The 22611-nt window shown below is 38.9% G+C and overlaps 1 protein-coding gene and 1 long non-coding RNA gene across 15 annotated transcripts in view; both read right to left on the bottom strand.

Moving 5' to 3' along the window:
- Nucleotides 1–22611, bottom strand: part of TPK1 (thiamin pyrophosphokinase 1) — a 321922-nt gene that overhangs the window by 299110 nt on the left and 201 nt on the right. The gene's annotated exons all lie outside the window — the stretch shown is intronic.
- LOC137852776 (uncharacterized) lies at nt 10444–22603 on the bottom strand. Its single transcript, XR_011094033.1, has 3 exons — nt 22283–22603; nt 12804–12898; nt 10444–12707 (listed from the first exon to the last, which is right to left on the bottom strand). It is a non-coding gene; the product is annotated as an uncharacterized lncRNA (long non-coding RNA).

The raw sequence follows: 22611 nt of genomic DNA, 5'->3' as shown, positions 1-22611 counted from the left end.
AAGTAAGAACCTTTAGGAATAATGAAGCAGCATAAAATTCAGCTCTGGATAAGACTGCTTTCTGCAATTACATCTTCACAATGTGAGAGTTTTTCTGCATACAGATTTGTACTCACCTAAACTAATGCTACAAAACTTGGCTTCAATGAGAATCTTGCCACCAATTTCAAAGGGTACAGTATTTGACCTCCAATTTTGCTAAAATTAAAATATAATATAGATGGATTTATCTTGATCATTTCCCTCCCAGTCCTCCCAACACCCTGTTAAGCTCAATGAAGTGACTAAGGTGGTTACAATGTGATCACTGCAAAGCCAGCAAGGGGGCAGGTAGTCTCTGTGCAGCCTTTGGAGCTAACCTGTCCCCTGCACACTGAGACAGACCGGGGTGGCTCACTCTGCCCCCATGCCACCTGGGGCAAAGCAAGGTCCCGCAGAGGAGCAGTAACAAACATGCAGAGCATATGATTGGGAACACAATATAAAATCTCAGTCTACAACAATTATTTCTTCAGTTAAAAGCAACCTACACCTTTAGCTCTGCAGAAACGAGGTACTACATTCTGGGAAAAAAAATAAATAATAATAAAAGATCTATTATCCCATTGTTTTGACTTCAGCAATTACAAGCATTTCACACTTTGGGAAGAGCAGAAGAAACCAGTCTGGATTGAAACAATGCTTCCCTCATAGTATCATACAGCAACTGGTGGTTAGAGACTTGCTGAAGCAGAGGTTGCATGCAGGCCTTTACCAGCCACTGCTATTTATTACTCCATGAAAATCTCTAATCCTTCTAAAGCTCTTAATACTTTTAATTTCCCCCATATCCATGACAATGAGTTTACGATTTAATTGCACACCACACAAAAATTACTTTCTTTATTTGCTTCAAAACTTCTCTGCAGCCATTTAATTTTACACCCTCAGCACTGGAAGAAAACAAAAGAATTGGTCCCAGTTTGCCTTTTTTTTTTTTTTTTTCCCCTGGTAATAATTATGACTTTATATGCTTCTGCTGCATTTTCTGTCTTTTCTTTTCCAAGCTGAAATTCTAATCCACTTAGTCCCTTCATATGGAAACAATCCGTAACACCAGACATCCTACCTGTACGCTCAATGCAGTCCCACCCTGTCTGTCTAACCAAGGAACAAACAGATCTCTTACAGCACTCAGTGATCCAAATCAAACTTCTGTTTTCACACTGTACAGCACACATTTGAAGTATCTTAGCAACTGATTAAAGAACTTTAATATAAGAAATACAATAAGTGCTAGCATGAATGGGAACAACAATATTAAAATTAATGAGGAAATATTGAAGCATATTAGGTGAGAAACCAACAATAGATACATCTTAGTTAAAACTGTATATGGCTTAATTATGCCTAGTTTGAAATGATTATTTCCATCTCATAATTCACCATAGGTCTTTACATTGCATAATGGTCTTTTCTTTGCCAGGATTGTTCAGCAAACATATGAACATTAACAGAAAATGAATACTCATCTGAATTACCTTACATTATCTTACCTTCCCTTTTTGAAGTATAGGTATAAATTACTGTTACCTTGGATTTTACATAAGGGTTATATTATTTATAGAAGTAGTCTTTCCTCAACTGTCAGTTTTTCTGTTGTCTTACAAAGAAGTATAAGCTGACATTAAATTTAAAGCACATTGGAAGGAAATTATTTCTTTAAGAACTACATATATTTCATCGTGTAGTACTAGGCTCTTAGTTTACAGAAGGAAAACGTCTAGCAGGTAGAGCAAACTGGGAAGTTGGAGAAAACATCTGAAAATAAACATTCATATGTAAAATATAAATATTTTATGAATATACACTAATATAAATAATATAAATATTCATATTCAAATCCTGAATTATTTGCAGGAAAGGTGAACTTTGATAATTTTTGGTTTTGGAATCTCTGAAGCTTTTAAGCTATCCCCCTTGTCATTCTCTAAGTGAAATATTTCATTGAGAGAATTTTCACTGCCAGAGCATGAACTTCAACAGTCATATTTGAAATCTGACATTTTAAGATGGTTCAAGTTAAAATGCTTTGGTTGATCACAGTTAAAATGCGGTGACTTTGTTGAGAATTCATCTTGTCCAAATTAAGGATAAAGGCATCTTTTAAAAATCTGCAGAACTTTCCTGGAAAATCTTTCAACCCAATAAACGTTTAAGATGTCTGAATACAGATGCTCATCTCATTTTTCTAAATTCAATGACAAATGCTAATGACTCCTCAGCTCTTTGCTCCTCCAAGAACAACCTGCTTCACAACAAAAACACTAATGATGTAGTAAGTAAGTGGTGTCTGAGCAACGTAACCTTCCCAGCAGAGCTAGAACCCCTGCAGTATCACTGCATCCCCCTACAAGAGCCTGCGGTCTTCTAATATCCACAGATGACCTGGCAGCATGCTTTTAAAAGGAATGACTACACTCTGACAACCAAGAAGTGTCACGATACTGCTGGCACACATGTGCATGCACACACAAGAAAGCAGTGTTCCTATTAAAGATGTAAAAGAAAGATGAGCTGAAAATGATGTGGTAGTCTTCCATGATCACTTAGAAGAAATATGATTTCTTCTATGTACTTTCAGTGAAAGGTAGGGAATACTGAAGAGCATTTCAAGAACTGAAACATACCTGCCTGCAGCATGTTAGCTGTCAACAAGGAGTAAATCTTTCTGTTGATTTTAACCCAACAGAAAATGGAAACAAAATACTATGAGAAACAATGACTGCACACACATCTTTTCTTGTACAACTAACATCCACATCTGTTGTTAACACATAAAAATTGACAATTCGGATTTAGAAAATAGCACTTGTTTATTATGTCTTAATATAAATATATTTAAGATCCATATCACTCCAAAGCTGTTTTCCCATACGGGACACATAGACTTTTAGTGACATCTGAAAATATCACCAACTGATTATATATATATATTTTTTTTAAATCAACTTTCTTCACAACTTAATTCTTACAGAAAAAAATCAAATACAAAATAAAAATGTTAATTTAGAAAGTTTTGGGAAAAATGTGGCAGACAATACAACTACATGCTCAGGAAATTAATTCTGTAGACGATGTGGAAAAGATGGCTTATAAAGTTAACGAGATATTACTTAAGGCAGGAGAAACAATTAGACTATTAACAGTGAAGATAAAGCAAACATTTTGCCATCAAATATAATGAAACCAATTAAAAACCAAGTGAAAATTAAGACACAAATATGAAAACAAAAACAAGATAAAAGGTAAGAGTTAACAGACTACAAAATCCAACCAACATATTCAAGCACAAATCCCCTATAAGAACCTGGATGGACTGTAGTTTATTTTTTGTATACACCAAAACTAAAAGATCTATCGTCCTTTGGGTTGGTCTTTTTTATTTTATTTTTTTTAATAAAGTGATCTTAAGTACCAGAAACAAAACTAATCGCAAGGGTATAACAGAGAAAAATGAGTGCTGAAAAAGCAGTAAGCTGTGTCATGCAGTTAGCTAATCACTCTGAAAAATGTGTGAGGTTAAAAAGGGTAGATTCTTATCTAAGACATCATAGGTACATGCAACAACAGAGGTTTAAGTCTACAGATTGTTTTATAAAATAGTTTTTCTGACACTCCGGAACGTGCCAGATCTTATCCTCCTTACACTACTACTCTAATTCACAGAACTTGAAGAAAAAAAAAATCAGGCATTTGTATTTCTCAAGACAACTTACACTGTAACCAGTCTTTCCTACTCAATGCCGTCTCAAGCTGGGACCGCAGGTGCACACTTCATGCTCCCTGGCTCAGAAAGGACTGTGCTAGAGAAACAGAGTACTGAACTGTCTCAAGACTCTAGTTCATGTTGCCAACAAATTCTTCTTGACACGCAGTCACCCATCAGACCTCATGTGTCTCATTTCATTATTTTTGCTTTCCAAATATTCCTTTATCATTTCTTTCCTCTGTTTCTTTCCATTTTCCTCCATATTTTCTTCACAAACTCTAAAGAGCCTCTGATTATCCCTCTCCTCAGACTACTTCTGAAGGACCCAGCCCACTACTAAGCAATTAGATGATGCTGTCTTTACCTCTCCACTCCTGGCTCCTCAGTTGGCAATAAAATCTCAGCCCATCTTTTTAACGCGTTCCTTATGGAAGTCAAGCAACAATTTCAGTCCAAAGGATCAGCATGAGCATCTGGATTTTCAGTGTTTTCAGTTAGTTTTCACACCTGTGGGGTGATTTAAGCTCACAACATGTTATCCTTAAAAAACCTCTTAAAATTTACCTGGTGCCACAATGTCTACGGACACAAAATTACATTTAGGCAGTTTGCATGCTGTGAACACTGCTCAGTGCTGACTGCAGTCATCTCACCTTCATTATGTGCCTCCCTGCCCTGCCCATTCTTCTCACAGTTTATCCTCAGTATCTTAGATGATGTCTTAAACTCATATGTGAACTGTTTCAATAAGAACCAGTAAACATGTTTTATACTAGCCTAGAGGTCTCATCTTTCAGGATATATTTCAAATAAAAAAATGCAATAAATTGTAAATTAAAAGTTTTAATTATATTTTAATAGCCATCAATATAAGCATGGGTGCTGCTTGTGCTCAGAATAACATAATGCAAAAAGTGTGGAATTCCTTAGGAAGTTTTCCAGACATAAGGAGAGGGAAGGGCAGGTACAGGAGAGACAATGAACTAAACAGGAAAGAAACAGCCTAAAACCAAGTTCTTTAAATGCAGAACATGCAATGCAAGGAAGAAAAGATACCCTCTTATGGTATTCAGAAGCATTCCTTGCTAGTTTAGCCTTTCAGCAACTTGGGGCATTGTCTGTATACCATCAAGAAAACCTATAATATTGTATAAAATATAGTAGTGAAGCGTTGCTTAGTAGTGAAGTGTTGACAGGTGTGTTCTCAAGAGGAAAGGAGAAAGTGTTTTCTCAGAAATTAGCTCTTCGATTCTCTCCAATTAGCCAGCCTATACACTTATTCTAAGCATTATAAAGACCAGTTGTACATTTAAGTTCCAGCAAGCCAAGTGAGAATAACACCCTGGATCCTACATGGGAATCCCTGAACAGCTTGAGTAGCTCTAGCAAACACTCTGGAATAAATACTTGCCAAGAAACTTTTAAAGGATCATATCTGTTTTACTGAAAAAAAATAATAAACAAAACAACAACAACAACAACAAAAAAAGGAGATTTCACTGTCTCGCTCCTGTAAGAAGTAATTAAAATATTAAAGTTACTACATTTATGGTGATTTCACCAAAAATACTAATCAAAATAACCAAAAATATTCACTTTGAAAGAAAATAAAGCTAACATTGAGCAAACATTGTAACAGACTCTGAGAGCAGAAGCATAATCTACAGAGAAACCTCCATGAGCACATGCTGCTTCACACACCAACCACATCTTTGTTGAATCATACACCATTTTTTGTGCGCTGCAAGGCACAGAAGATGCTTTAAAGGATCTCTGTTTCACAGAAAGGGAAAGCAGGAGACCATAAGGAAGAAGACAGTTGCTCAAATCATTAAGTTGCCAGTGGCAAGCCATGAATGCAAAGTTTCCAAAATTCCACTCCCCTGTTCAAAGCAGGGCCAAAATGAGATCTTAAATGATTTTGCAACCAATTTCCATGTCATGAATGCTAATGCTGGAAGCTGAAAGCCCTGTCTCTCATCTCTCCGCTCCCAATGAGGGACTGTCTCCAAGAAAATGCTGAGTTGCTATCTTGAATGTATTATTTTCAACCACCTTAACTATATTACTATAAAAAGCTGCATGGACTCCCTTGTTGCAGCTCCCACTAGGTTTACTTTGGTTTTATTTAAGCTCTTTTTCTTAGGGATGCATTTAAGTTAGACTGAGTAAGCTGCTTTCATACCACAAAACAGAGTCCGTAAAGGGATTTATAAAAGTTTACTTACACAGTGTAGCTCACGCCTTTAAATAAACTTTCTCATGTGGACAATATCAAACTGTTATTTGTCTCCAAATTCCCCAAACAAATTTTAAAGCAAGGTGAATCTTTCCTCTTCAGCAGAGAGCCTCTATTGAATCAGTGATGCTACTCCTAGGCAATACCCTTTTTATTCCTTGTATCAACTTCAGTGATCCCCAGGGAAACTTAGCAGTTCCTACCAAACTACAAGGGCACATGGATGGAATTTGAGAAGTATTTCTACAGAAGTCACCCAGACAGAAAAGATTTGAGAGACAGCACATCTCATGATGGCCCTGCAAAGCCAGCAGAGCAGCACCCACCAAGAATGAAGAACATTGTGCATAACAAGCGCACCCAAGTGTAACTTAGCAGGAGAGATTCTTTCACATAAAGTCATCTTTGAAAACAGATGTGCATTTCACACTTCCAACCGGTTTTGATGAAGTCTAGTTTTAGAATTAAAAAAAAATAAAATAGGCCAGAGAAGGCACTGAAGGGTTTATCAAGTTTCTAACAAATGAAAGAGCTATGTGATCTAACCAATGAAATCCTATTATCCACTGGAAGGTGAAATGTTCCAAATTAGTTCAGTGTCACCAGCTCTTCTGGACACATTAGCTAAGCAAGCACTGGAGTTGCAATGCCTAGTTCCAGTTCTGACTTTGCTTTCAAGAAAAAAAAAAAAGAAAAAAAAAAATCAAATGCCATACATCACAGGGGACAAAACTAAGAGACAAAACAGTGCGGTGATGTTAAACTGCCTGTATGCTCACTGGACCCCATTCACAATTTCAAAAGTATCTGGATGCATTTGGCAAAAAGCAATTGACATTCATGTTTTCCTCCATAGACCCAATTAGATCTGATGTACATCCATTCACACTCAAATAAGCACAGAAACCTTCAAGGTTATTTTCCAATTACTTCCACATATACTGCCTCATTCTGAAAGGACTGGGGATCTGAACGTCCAAAAGATGCTACGGATTCTGCTGATGCATCAGCTCTCAACACCTGAACTCTTAAATAGAAAAGACATTATTTAAAACCCATGGCCTTCAACACAAGAATTCTAATCTCAGTCCTTCAATCCCATTTTTATTTGTGATTGACAAATTTTTTTAATGAGACAAATGGCATAAGCACTGTTTTAATATTGTGAGGTTGTTTTAAATGTCAAAAAGAGAGTACTTTTCATATCTGTATCATTAATTTAATAACGCTTATTCATCTGAAAAGTGAAAAAGTTGCTAAAGAATGGTATAGCAAATTTTTACGCATGGAAGACAATCAGATAATACAGCTTCCCCAAAGAGGTTAAGATAGATTAATGTTAACATAAAGGTCACTTGAAAAGACTTCTCATTTAGCACTATACCATACCAAAACCAAGAATCATCCCTGTTTGCTTTTCTCATAAAAGCAGAACTTTTTAGCTTTATTGAAACAATTTTATGAAATGCCATCAGCCCATCCATGGCCAGCTTTGTTTCCACAATGGCCATTTTACTTCTGAAAAGAGACTGAATTCTTAAATTAGCCCCTAAACACTGCAAAATTCTGACTCCCGTCTCATAAAAAAAAAAAAAAAGAAAAAAAAAACACAACAAAACACTTTTTTCCTGTTATTTTGTTGCAGAATTTGTAATTTGCTGTTCCATGAATTATAAACAGCAGACAAAACAATGTGATTGACAGGTTGTCTCAGAATCACAAACCAACAACAATAAAAAAGACAACTTCTGGTAGACCTGTACTTTTCCCTATACTACATCTATTCAACTACATGTGCTTTGCTTCTGATGATGGTATTTAGACTGCCAGATGCACAGGCTACAACCTAAGAATCATCAACATCATCCTTGCTAAAAGCATTCAGGGACTGTCCTTCAGGTTCTCACAAAGACGACTTACCTTGGAATCTGTAATTAATACATACATTTAAAAAAAAAAACACCACCTCGTATCAATACCATTATTACTAGATAAACTTTAGAGCTCTCCAGTAGCATAGTTCAAGAAATACCATTGTCTCTACTTTACAGATGGGGAACAGAAGAACAGCAACGTTAAAACCACCCATATTACACTGCATAGGACTCAGGAAAGTGATTCAAGTATCTTCAGTTTCATGAGAACTGGAAATGAATAAACAGAAAAAATGCTATTGTTTCTGTGTCACTGAACACAAGGGCCCTTCTTAGAGTAGAATAACCAACAACATTAATGTTTAAGGCCAAAAATAAATTTAGTGGCTATGAAGAACAAAAATACAACTTTGTATGGAACAGCTAAAAAACACTGAACTTCAGTGAACAGCCAGAATGCCAGAAAAAAACCCTCCCTAATATTTAAAACACTGCAGAAAAATAGGACAACAAAAACTACAATGAGTATCAAAGCTCACAGATCACGGGAACAGAACTGGTGTGTTTTCTAAATAATGTGTTTATCTACCTTTGAATTACCATATAAAGGTATGGATCTGCAAAATACCTGTTTGGCAAATATGCTTCTTTTTTTTGCTACTGGTTCTTTTGGCTGTCAGTGCTATAAAATACCCCTCTGTAAGGCCCTGAATACTTCCATATCAAGCAGGATGCCATAGAAGTGCTAGGTCTAGCCAGGGGAATTCTCTGTACAAGATGAAGCTATTCCTGCCTCAAACACTCCTGAGCATTTTGTCATCTACCTCCTCTATCACAAATACTCTGCGAGGACTTGAGGATGCTTAAATAAGACAGCAATCATCCATTCAGTGTTCAGCCTTTAACTAATAATTAAGCTTCAGAATTATAAAGCTGCATATAAATCCCTTCCTGATTTAGACCTGTGCATATTTTATCCAGAGAAACTTACTGTGTCTGCAAGATAACTAGGGTAAGTTAGAGGGGCACTGTTCCCCATTGTCTTATTCTGGAACTCCAACACCATTTTAGGATTTGGTGCCTACATGAGCACATTTCAGACCTTACACACATTCTGTTCATGTTTCACCCTCACAGGAGACTGGCTATTTACTTCTATCCTCTAAGGAAGATCACAGCATGAATGACAAAATGTCACAAATAATTAGGAAAACTAGTTTTATGCCCCTAAAGAATGAAATGTCTTCTTTGTCCTCTCAGGCAGGGTGTAGTCTTTTCTACAGGAAAAAAAAAAAAGACTGTTGGCATCCATCAAATAAATTCAAGTCTGCATATCATTTAGTAGCTACTTGTACTTATTTCTGCATCTTGCTTCATTTCTTGCGTTTTGTTTTTTTTTTTTTTTTTGGCATTACCCTTCTGTGCCCTCTATAGTCATAGTCCACTCTAAGAACAGCTGCAGAGAAAACCCTATTCCCTTCCCCACAGAAATAGCCTCTGACTTTTCCTACTCCAGACTATCCAGGAACTTATGATGTAGCAGTACAAAAAAAATACCACTCCCAGCCCCCCTTCCTTTACCATTTCAATGTACTTTATGAAGTAGTTGTTGGGAACTACAAAGCACTGGCATTTGACATACCTACCTAGGACCATCGAAATAAATCCAACTGGCAGACAAAGGATTAAGTAGAATTCATGATATTCACAATAGCTGCTTCTTGATATATCGAGGAAAAAGAGTATGGCCATGAGCTGTTTTCCTAATTGCCACTGTCTTGTAGATTAGCAGCTCAAACTAAGTATCTGAGAAGCTAAACAAATGCAGTTGCACAGTAAAAATATCAGGTGTGTCAAAGCTGCAGCCTGTGCACCAAGATGTGTTGTGGAGCCAGCGCTTTGCTGCACGCCACCCTTTCAAGCACTGACATGTTTTGACAACGTTGCTACCAATTCTGATTTTTAAATCTGAGGAGAGACTGGATGCCCACACCTCAGCCATCTGTCAGTGCAGCATATGAATATGTTTCACGGAGCGTACGTAACAGTTGTACCTCACACCACTGGGAATCCTGTAATTTGAGGCATGTATTGGAGATAATAACAACTGTATAAACTGCACTGACAACAGCGTTAGTCTCTATGGTGACATGATGAAAACTGAATAAACTAATTCTGTCAGTATACAGTATAAGAGTTAAACTATGAACTTTTTGTAGATGCTTTCTCCTGTGTATTTTTACCCTCAGAAACCCATTTCTCTAAGTTTGTGGGAGAAAAAAATAGCAGCCATTTTCTGAAGGAAGCTTTCTTTTTGATAAACTTAAGTCCCTTTTGGGCACCAAGAGAAAGATTACTGGAAGACTCCTGTTGCTATCTCTATAGGATACTTCTATTTCTTTTCAATACCAAAGATAAACTGTAAAAACTAACAGAATAAGAGAATTCATTGACTTACATTTTTTTTTCCAAGGTATTCTCTCTGAAATCTGTAAAAACTCAAATGCCAATTAGCAACAGTATGGAAAATGATTAAATGAATTCACAGAGACATATTTCACTGTCTGGGAAATCCTCCATAATTCCTACACACAGTTTTCAGTCCTTGTTTCAGTTTATGGAGCTTGACTCCTCATATTACATTTTATACATTTGTATGCTTTCAGTGTCATCTGTGATTTTGCTAAAAATCATTTTTGGATAAATATCATTACCACAATGCAGAAGAAAGCATTAGTAATTTACAGACAGAAACCTTCAAAACCAAAGAAGAACTTCTCCTTGTTCGACTAGCCCAGCTGAAACTAATGCGATTAACTGAGTGAAAAGGTGTACAGATACAGGAGGTCCTTTGGTGCCCAATGCACATATACAGAAAACTCTCCCTGACTCTGAGATACGTTTCAGAATCATACATGTAATCTGCTACGCTTTTGTACAGCTAAATCTTCAGATCATCTAGTCCATTCCTCTGCCTCAAAGCAGAATCAGCTGTCCAGATAACTGCTCTTCATCTACACCTAAAAAAGGAAGGCTTCCAATGACACATCAGCTAACCAAGCAACATATTCCAGCGCTTCCTCCTGCTGCCTATACTTTTTCCTTTACCTGACTTGACATTTTCCTAAAATTGAAATTCATTTCCTGTGCGTCTGTAACATAGCCACTGTGTATTTCCACGGTCTGTTACATATGCTGTCGGAGGAACTGTGGATAGGACAATTCCGCACAGATAACTTTTGCAGCTGACAGTGTGTCACGGTATAAAACAGCACGCTCTCTTTGCCAAGTTTTCCTCTTTCAATAGATTCTTCCACTTCAGAAAAGAAACAAAAACTTGGAGCTCCTTCTAGCTTCTGTTATAATTACAAACAATAATAATAATTCCATATGCATTTGCCATTAGGAGGAAAAAAAAAAAAAAAAAAGGAAAATTAAACAGTTTCAGATCAGACTACAAAACCTAGTTTATAATTTCACACAAAAACATTACCAGCTCTTCCTTTGGATTCCTGAATTTACAATTCCTCTCTGCTGTTCTAATTTACATTATTCGGGCTGCACAACTGCATTTTAAAGTTCAGTCCTTTTGTTAGCACTCTGAAGTCTTACATTTACTCAGTTCCAGATTTGTTCTCAAAGGAAAATCGCTATTTATTTTTGTAAATGTATTCAGTAAATGTAAATCCATGCAAGAAACAGAATAGCTGGGCATAATGTTGTATAAGTTCAGCATAGCTATTTCCTCTGCTGTCTAAATTCAAGCCTCTTCTTCTTCCTTGTGGAATTCACAATTATCATATTTATAGATAAATAAGGATAGAATCTACAGAAATAATTTTAACGTTTTTGATAGCTCACAGTAACCAGCAGTAAATTCAATACACTGCGTACCATAGTTTTATTGCAATAAGTTCTTCTTGCTGCCTAGGAACCACAATCAAATACTACAGCTCCTTTTTAAAAAAAATCATCTTATTAATATTTAAAATATTCAGATACAGAGAAAGTATAGTCCTCTGAATTTCTGACTTTTCATCACAAGAGCTCTGAATCTGCCCCCAGTTCTCAGAGACCTGCTCTGGGAGGTGAGACTAGTCACTTGATGCTCCCTGCTGCACTACCCCAGGGTATACCAATTCCCTTCTTCTCCCATTTGTCTGTCCTGTCTACTTAAACAGTAAAGAAAAGAACCCTCTCCTTTGGTGGCCTAAGTGTTTCAGATTCATAGGTTCAGAGGCCAGGAAAGATTGCTGTGACAATCTAGTTTGGCTATTGTATAAAACACAGCCTGAAATGCATTCTTTTTTTTTTTTTTTTTTTTTTAAATGTTTTAAAACTGCGACAGAGCTTCCTTTACATCAATGTAGCTCGAGAAAGGTAGATTCTTCAGTGACAAAATGGTTGGTTATTCTCCTCCATGTTAAAAATCTGTCCCTAATACAAGTATGAATTTGTTTGCCTCTGATGTCCAGCCTCTGGGTCTTGTTATGCATTTGTCTGCCTGACAAAACACAGCTACTTCAGTACGAATGCAAATACTAAATTACAATACATGTTACCTGAGCAGCATTCCTCCCTAACTGCACCCCTGGGACAGCTCTAACACTACCTTACTGGAGCTGGCTGACACTTGAAGCTTTTGGCAACAAGTGTGCTATCAAACATCTGCTGAGGCACCCCTTGTAGTGCCCTCTCTCCCACGCCATATGGTCATCTCCACCGACTGGTACGGCAAGGCCGCGACCCAGCTCTCAGCACTTTCTGTCTTCTCTGGGGAAGCCAGGCATCGAGTGATAATTTTGCACAAACTTCACACTCCATCAGCAGGAAAAACAGCCCTCTGCAAGAGAAAGGAGGCATGCAGGGTTTGCCCGTGTTACGACACACACCACCCATGTCCATGCCAGCAAACTCTCCTAGCAGAGGTCTACCATACCCTAAAAGTTTCCTCTGACATTGCTGTTTCTCCTCCAGACTGCCAACTCACATGCACCCTGCACAACTGGGGCTTTGTCAACACAACCGTGGTACCTGGGGGTATGAGATTAAAAACAAAACAATCACCAAAAACTAGTCACAGATGACAAAGCAAAACAATAACTGGCAGGTCTACTCTCCTACGGACTTGAAGTGCTTTGTCGGTACAAAAATTTAATTCATGACCTTACAGCAAAATGGCAAACTAGGACGAAAAATTCTTCCTCAGGCTCAAGTACCAAGACTGCCTACTATGAATCACATGAATACAGTAGCAGCAGTAATACCCATCAGTACATAAAAGCAGCATTAACGTTCTTATGTAACGGAGACGCAGGGAGCTAGGAAGTTGAGTTTCCAAGGGAAAACCCTACAGACAAGTCAGTTCAAGGAAGAACATCTGGTATCTCTGATTTTATTTCCCACAAAGGTACAAAATGACCATTTAAATTCTCTGTTCACAGTTACTGAAGCCATTAGAGAAACTCATTTACATCAGGATGAAGCCCAAACCAATGGCTCAAAGCCTGTGAATACTGTGCTAAACACCATGCCCAGAGCGGATTCCGGGCAAAGAAAGAAGAGCTAATAGAAAGGCACTCTCAAAAACAGCAGGAATATGCCAGCACCCTAAAAAGACAGTAATGCAGATAAAGCCCCTCATTCTATTTTGAGCCCAGTGCACGTCATTACATCAGTCTGAAGCAAACTCCTGTGGTAGTGACCTAAGACCACTGCTGTCAAAAGTCTTGGAAAGACAAACACTAAGCTGCCCTTAACAAAAGTTTCCTCACTATCACCCTTAGTATATATTTTAAAAATAAAAGATGTAAAAAGTAAAACAGTTAAAAAAAAAAAAAAAACAAACACAAAAACCAAGCTCTCCTTTAGAGAACTCGAGAGGTAAATTCTCCTTATCACCACTTCCTCGTACAAATGGCAATAGGCACTTTCATAACATAGTTTAATTATTTCCAGGGTACCCAGATCAAGTCATTATGAAACGAGGCAGCCCTAAGCTGCCCTAGAGCTCTTCTAGTTGCTTCCACAGCAGCTAAGCCACAATGCCACATCCTCTTGTGGTCCAAGTGCCCAAGCAGCAAATCTTGAGGTACTTGACTCTCAGGCTGCCATCCTTAACATCTGTTCTTTTCTGATTTCACAGTATGGCAAAGCACTGCTTAAATGGTTACTAAGTATAATGGTATATTTTCAGGTAAAGTGTTCTATATGGGGACACAGACCATACTTGAAAGGCTGTGCATTACCCTGAATAGTTCACAGGGCACTCATTTCAAAAGTGGAAGTATCACCTGTGTTAAAAAGGTCTGCATTAAAGACTTTCAGTTACATGATTAAAGCAGAAATAGATCTCGATACCTGTAGAAATTACTGATACACGGGTCAAACTCTGCTGTGCAGACCTTGGCCCAGCCATCAGGACTTCCCCCATACGTAATGCTCTCATCAAGAGCGTGAGGTCTCAAAATGGAGTACCCAGAGATTGACTGCATTCACACAGCTGCTCCGCGACACAAATCAACCTCCAGAAAGTTTCAAGTGATTTAAGTTACACCATCTGCTGAACAACTGCCTATGTGTGGTTTCAACCCAGCATCCTTTTAACTCCTCCTGAACAACTGGAGCTTCAGCCTATGCCTAGATCCATCCTGTACTTCAATGCTTTGCTTACCACAGCTAAAGCAGCTGCAAGCGTAACAGCAAATAAATCCCCCCTCACGAGATTTCTTTGACAAAGCATTGCCTGTCTGCTCCAGAAGCAGAGAAATATTATTTTATTCTTTTTACATATGCTTATATAACATACATAACTGGGAGTTACGTTTGTGGGAAGAAAAGACAGGCTGCCTCCCGACAGCTTTTGCTGTGCCTCCACCAAGCAGGTGCACGGGCACACTTCTTGGTTCTGTCACAGAGGTCAAAGCTCCTCTAGGTGAGATAAACTCTTGAAGCATTAATACTTTGCTGCACCCATGTATTTTCCTATTATAGCACAATTAATTTCCTCGTCATAGAGAGCTTTTGCCACCAAAGCCACTGAGCATTTCTGTCAAAAACTGTACTTTATAAATATTTCTGAACTACTCTTATTGGTGCTATTGCTCAGGGAAACATTGATCAGATAATTTTGGGGGGAAGAATACAACGAAAAAGAAGGGGTTACAGTTAAAGAGAAAAAAGAAAGATAAAAAAGGACCCACATCAGCAGTCACCAACTACAAAATAAATTAATTGTGAAAGGACAGTTTCTGCTCCTACTAAATTCACTGGCTAGCTTCCCATTTATTTCAATTGGCCTGATAAACGCACGCATCCCTCTAGCTTCTATCCTGCCAGAGAGGAGGGCTGGCAGACAATCCATCAACTCAAGCTACAAAGAATCAGGACTACTGCTGAGAAAATTCGGCTGCCATTCAAAATATGATTCAAACCTCGGAAATGACACGAGGATCCTTCTTGTGGTTTCAATGGCAACTGATGTAGAATAAAAGCTGTAACTTAAAAACAATCCAAAAGCTACTATGTGCACTCTGTGTAAGATTTAACTAAATCATTGTTCCTCCTGTAGCAACTTTAAATTTTTAATTCTCTTTGTAATGATGCAAAGGCATCATTACACAAGCATGTTTAAAGACAGAGTTGGGCAGCAAGAGAATCCTGTTTCCATAAATTACTTACATGCAGTCCAGCACCACTATAATTTACAGAACACTTTAAACCAGAGTCTTAAGAACTGTTTATCCTTAGGTGTGATCAAGCGTAGTCACTCTGGAGGAAGGACAGCTGATGGACAGTTCTTTTCAATCTTCAAATTATTTGGCAACAGATCAGATCGGTTAATGTCCTAGACACAGTACAATATCACCTCTCTTTGTAGATATCAGAGGTGGGGAATATTGCACAACGTGCCAACATGCAAGTGTGTCCATGAGAGGTCTCTCTTGTTGATTTATAATATTTTGTTCTAGATAAGATACACCACTTGTGTTTTGTTTTCCTCTCCTCTGCTTTTATCCATGCTATTCATCTACAGCACTCTGAGCTCAGCATAAGTGGTTTTTCTTATGTTACACAAGAAAAAAATTTGTTGGATTTCTAGCTAGTCATTTTCCAGAACTAAGACACTAGTTAACAGCACTGTTCTTAAGGGGCCTAACATTAAATCCAAATCTAAAAATCACTAGACATTAAAGCTGCTGAAAACCAGCTTATGCAAAAAAGCTGCTAGCCATTTACTGTTTTTCAGGTGGTTTGTTTGCTTGTTTTTTTAAGACATTGATTTTAGGTTTTCTTCTAGCTGCAGCTGTTTTCCACATAGATTTGATTAATGCCTTCAGATATTCAGATCTAAAGCAGATCCACAAGTATGTCTGGAATTTTTTTATTTTGGATCTTGAAACATCTGAAACCTACATGTATTATGTTTTCTCCTGTGTAAATAAACTTCCTCATTTACTTGCTTCATATTCAGCTTCTCTATAAATCAGACTTGGATGAGCTCTGCAAACAGGAAAAAAAAAAAAAAAAAAAAGCCTTCTGTCTCCACTTCCAGAAAGTAAAGCTAACTTAAATACACATACACAGTTTTGAGATGTAATGCAATACTAACACCGCTGTGAAAATGATAAAGTATCTTAAGAGCTGAAAAGAGACATGCTAGTAAAATTCAGTAAAGAATAAAACAAAAATTGAGTCCTCTGTTTCCTTCCTCTTCTGATCTCTTCTTAATATTTTGCTCTTTGAACATCTTTACATGGTTTCCAGCAGTCCTGCACATGTTTAATTGGATACAAACAACATGAAGATCTTTGAAGTCTAGAATATTTCCCACCTCCTTACTCGATTTGTTAAATCACAGGGAAAAAAATAATAAAAGAAATATATACTACAGGGTGTTATAAAATGTCAGCTAACCTATTTCTTACCTTTAAGCCTCAATCTGCTATACCCATACAACTCCTCACAGAACTCAATATAAGCTGATTTTGAAGTCCTCAGCTGACAGAAAATACCAAATAAATTACTTTTGGAAGGTCCTAGGTGCTTTACTACCTGAACGAGCTGTAATGAGCACGAGTTTTTGTTTAGGAAGCTCCAGTGACACCATTACTGCTCTTACACTGCTCTTACACTTAAAAACAAACAAACAACAAAAAAAAACATTATTTCATCCCCTCCATCATTACATTCCCATCCAACAGAAAGTCAGCTGCTCTCTGTTAGTGACTGCAAGATACGGAATTATTGGTGCACTTATACCACACAGGATAAGAATTCTGCCGCAAACTGCAACTGGCTTGGATGCCAAATTATTTCAAAAGAGCTGTGTGCAGGCACACACACGTGTATACTAAAGTGAGTAAATGTACATTCATCTTCATCCTAGCTCAAATGGTTAAAGATGGTTTTTTTTTTTTGAATAGGGCAGCAAACCACCTTCATACAAAGCATCAAAAAAAAAACAACCACAAAACCATAACTAAAAAGGTAAAGAACTCCTCCAAAATCAAGCACTAGGTGAAAGCAACGATCCAATAGAAAGTGGTGAGGCTAACAGCGATGTTGTCTGCTAAGTGGCTTCTGTACCACTCCACTTTTAAGTGCACCTGTCAATAATCTATACCATAATTAGCCTACAGAACAACTGCTGATCCAGCACAGCGGATTAAGAAACAGCAGGGGCTGAGGCTAAGTGCTTAAAGCTGCCTCAAGAACAAGCTGAGGCATCCCCACTAACTCTCCTAAATGCAGGGTGTTAATCCTCACAGGCAGTGAGGAACAGGAGCGGGTTAGCACCACGCACATTTAACAAAGAGTCTTAAAATGGCTTCGACTAAAAAGCTAGAATGATGCAATAGCCATCTGGAAGTGCTCACTAATTTGAGGAATTCCTGAAATAGACTTGAAGGACTAACAACCCTGATAACATACTCCAACTTTTGTGTACTCGGACACAGCTTTTGGATGATCTGATTCACCTAAAAACTTCACTGGTCTGACCCAACGGCAGCAGCACAAAACCCACAGAATTAAGACGCTAACCTGGGGTTCCATCACGTTCAACATACCTTTCATGTTCAATAGCCAAAAAAAGAGGCTGACTTCCCAGCCCCATACCTGTCTTGATCTCTCGTTCCACAGAAATTTGTATATTAAACTGCAAGACAGCACGTTATAGAGGCCAGGCACAACTTCAGTGAAGGAACATTTTGATGGTTACTGATGCTTATACTGGGCTGGAGGTCATTCAGTGCATGGCAAATACATCCCTGCTTTACAAAAAACTTTCAGCCCTCAGTGTGAAAGGAAAGGGAACTTCAAAGGAGGAGTTCAAACCCCAGGCATTTAGAAAGGAATACGGTGTTATAATCCTTTTCAGAGGTAACTTGCCTACAGTCAAAAACACTTCCAAAAGAAGACATATAGTAAAGCAAAACACAATTAAGCTTGAGGAATGATGGAAGAGCATTCAGAGTGTATTGTTGCTTCCTCTTGTTCTCCTTCTGTTAAATTCAATGAAGAATTTTATAGTCCCTTTGCACAAAGAGACAACTATCTATTTCCACATAATTCTGAAACAGCCTTTGTCCTACTGGCTGTGGCTGTCTCTCACGACACGTAGATGACCTTGCTTCAGTGAGAGGTAGCTACGGTTTGAGAACATTGGGAGGAGAAAAGCGAGGACAACTCAATTACAAAATAAAGTTGAATACAGGCAGATCACCCAGTGATTCTCTCTGAAAATCAGGAGCAAGCCTAGAGCAGCATAACTGGATTTGATTACAGATGGTACTGGCACACTGACAAACAATTCAGTTTCACGTAATAGCTAACCAGAACATTCTATCCATGAGAAGAAATCTGCAACACTCAATTTCTTGATGCATTCCTGTACTTTGGGAAAGGATGTACAAAAATCACATTTCCATAACCACAGGCAGAAGAAAAAGACAAAAGACATTTTCACTGCTGACTACCACGTGGCATTTACAGTCTGCAGCTGACCTCACACCTCTCTCAGGACCAGCGTGTCACAGAATCACAGAATCACAGAATTTCTAGGTTGGAAGAGACCTCAAGATCATCGAGTCCAACCTCTGACCTAACACAAACAGTCCCCACTAAACCATATCCCTAAGCTCTACATCTAAACGTCTTTTGAAGACTTCCAGGGATGGTGACTCCACCACCTCCCTGGGCAGCCTGTTCCAGTGCCTAACAACCCTTTCAGTAAGTGTCAGAAGTTGCCTTCTCCACCTCTGTTTAGGAGCTGTGCTGTTATTGCAATACTGTGTAGCTGAGCACATAATTACTCAATACTAATCATCAGTGGGCCTCCCAGGCAGAAATTGCAGCAGAATAGATATACTCTGCATTCCCACCACCTCCATCGAGGTTTTTCTCTAAATATTTCTCTCTTCATCTACCTCCATTGATGCATTCATGCATACCTCCTCCTGGTATTCCAGTAAGCCCTGCTTTCTAGCCATTTAATATTCTGAGTGATCCCCAAAACCACCATATCCCATGCAGTTACATGTATATCTCACTGGTCCTTGAAACGAGGACCAAAAGAACAAATTTCAAGGTTAAATACAAACTTTCTGATCAGTCCACATGTATGTAAGAAGCTGTCTTGAAGAAATCATAAAGCCTCCTAAAGCTTGAGAAAGGTGAGGAAACACCTCTTGTTAGAAGTGTACTACCTATTTCAGATTTCAGACCAAATCTTAACCATTAGCTCTTGATGTAGTATAGCTCATGAGTGCATTTGGTCACAGGACTTGGGGCAGGGAGGAGTGGGGAGAGGGAACCAGCCATCCCCCTTAGCACATGCTCCCTGTCAGTCCAGCAAGCATGTGCTCCAGTGAGCCCTCTGCAATGCACAAAACACCAGATGGACCAGAAGGACCAGATGCACATCTTCTTGGCAGTTCCTCCTCCTCAACAAAAGACCCTATTGTTGGGAGCTGTTGGATTATAACAAGAGAAAGGTACCTTTCTGCACCACTCCACTTAATAAAACCAACAGTGAGCTACATTTTCAAGTCTGTGCAAGGCTAACAAAATGATAAATCACATCCAGAAATGAGTGAGAAACCAGGTCACAACATAGTATGTAATATAAAATGCTCCCTGTGAGAAAACCTAGCTTAGAAATCTGGCATTGTGCACTCCTGAAAAATTTCAAGTTGTATTCACAGGCAGCCTTCTTGTAGAGCTTAGTGATACGGTTTACTGGAGGACATGTTAGTGTTATGTCAGAGGTTTGACTAGGTCATCTTGGAGGTCTCTTCCAACCTAGGTGATTCTGTGATTCTTAGAGGATGCTGTGGCACTTCTACTGTTAAGCAGTCACAAGCATAGTATACTCAGCTCCCAAAGTTCATGGTATCAAAAGAAGAAATACTTGTTTCCTTGCAGAGGTGCCTGCAGCATAGCCTGGGACAAGCAGCAGGGAGTAACTGTGCAAGACAAGCGCATCAACAGCAGGAGGAAACTGTCTTTCAAAGAATGCTACAGAAGAAACAAAGCTACTCTTGCAAGGATTCACAGGCTGTAGCATGACATCATCTCTCATGAGTTTTCTAGAACAGCTTCATCACAGCTTCACCCTACGTGGCTTCCATCTGACCCTTTCACAATGGGCACAGAACTTCGGAGTGGACTTCTTTGAGCCTCTTCACAATCTCCTTTCATGAAGAAAGAAATGCATATTTGTTTCAGCATACAATACTCAAATTCAGAGCTCAATCCCACTTTTAAATTACACCTTGTTATCCATTCTAAACTATGTAAAGCAAATCAACACAGTTCTGAAGTGCACCGAGCAGCTTTCTGGCTGTAGTGCAGGGATTTTCAACTGTGCTCAAGCTGTTTGACTGAATAATGTTCAAAGTCTCTGAGCATATTAGTTTACCACAGCAGTTCCAAATTTCTACTGCTTAGACCTCAATCAGGTACCATATAGCGCAACATACTGCCTAACATCTAAATAAGAGCTACACTGGTTAAAGTTACTAAATACCACATGGCCCTGAAATTCAAGTTCTAATTCAAATTATCAATCCTAATATTAGATTCCTAACCTGTGTTTTATTCTGGTATAATTATGACCATTGTCATTTCTGGACACCCTCAAATACATAGGTAAAATAACTGAGATCCTCCAAACACTGAATGCAAATATTTCACGCTCTCCCCACCATAGTATGCCACTGCATTTGGACAGGGTTTTAGAAAGTGACCAGAAACATCACATCGCTATACTTTTATGTTATTGAAGACAACAGGACAAGGTCCTAGTACTTGAATGTCCTTGCAAGAGTTCTATTCCCTCACAGCTAGCCTCTAAGAAGTGTCACACTCTACACGGATTAGCTTTCTATTATTTGGACACCTAAATACACATCCCACTGAGGCAAGGAGATGGAACTGCCAGTACCTTTTCAAGAAGGCTTATGGAGCTGCATTTTACCTATCCATTTCTGAAAACTTTATTTCTGAGCTCCCTAAGTGGGATGCAAGTATTTCATACCTGTTGAATTGCCAAATAAGTCTGCTCAGCCTCACATACTTTGAGCAGCCTAAACCAACCTAAAACCCTAGCAATGCATGCTTGTAATGATGATGAGGCTCCAGATACTGTGGATTTCACAGGCACACTACCCTGTGTAACTGAGTAGATCTGCATGCTTGCAGCAGCCATTTCTTCAGAAACAGCATGCTTCTTGCGGCCCAGCTGAAGGCTATGCTCTGGCAAGGCTGCGGGTCATGTGAAAACAGCAAACATCCCATGTCTTCAGCTCTAACCACACATAAAAAAGAAAAGGTAGGAGGGAATTTAAAAAAAAAAAAAAAAACCTCCAGGAAACTGGGGATGTGCACTAGCCCTAAAATCATACAAACACCTAACAAAAGCAAGAATCTTGGAATATAAATAAATGCTTGTTCTTTATCCACAAGGATAAATTGTTAAGGTATTTTTTTTGTTGTTGTTGTTTCAACCTTACTATCTGTTTTTATTAAGTAGTTAATCCTCATTTCACACAAGGCGACATCACACTGCACTGAATCAAAGGTAACCCACTGAAATCACTGCTCCATGCCTGTTCCCTTTCTACCCCAAGCAATCACGCATCTCAAAAACATGCAGGCATGGTGAGTTAAATCCATGTTTCCAGCAGGAATATTCTGAGTACAGCTTTACCTGTTACTAATTCACCTGCTCCTAACTTTGAACGTGTCCTTGAAGAAGCCTTTAAACATCAGAGCAAAGCACAATTAAAAAGATGGAAAGTGTTTCAACATGCACTCTGCTAAGCTGCTGGCTGTAAAAACGCACTGAATGACCAAAAGCATACATTCTGTTAAAGCCTTCCTTTCCTTCAGAGCTTAGTAGCACATAACCCGTACCCCCGCATGGCAGCTTCAGTCGCTACACCAGCACAGAGCAGAGAGCACCATCAGCTCAGAACCCAGCTGCTGTGCAGCAATACCCTTCAGCAGCTTTAAAATCACCTCATAGCACGGCACCAATGCAGATACCCTGATTACAAGGGTGTGACTGGGTAGCAAAAGCAGCCCCGCTGAGCTCGCAGAGCGACAAATTTGCTTTGAGCCCAGCTCGGGCCGGCGGGGGGGAGGCAGCGGCGCCGCGGCCATGGGGCGGGAGGCGGCGGCATGGCGGGGGCTCGGCGCCCCGCTCCGGCGGTGGGGTGCCGGCCGGGCTCGGTATCGGTACC

The sequence above is a fragment of the Anas acuta genome, chromosome 2, assembly GCF_963932015.1.
Source record: "Anas acuta chromosome 2, bAnaAcu1.1, whole genome shotgun sequence".
In the NCBI taxonomy this organism is placed as follows: domain Eukaryota; kingdom Metazoa; phylum Chordata; class Aves; order Anseriformes; family Anatidae; genus Anas; species Anas acuta.
Note: the sequence above shows the minus strand (reverse complement) of the source record. Positions and strands in the feature narration are given on the sequence as shown.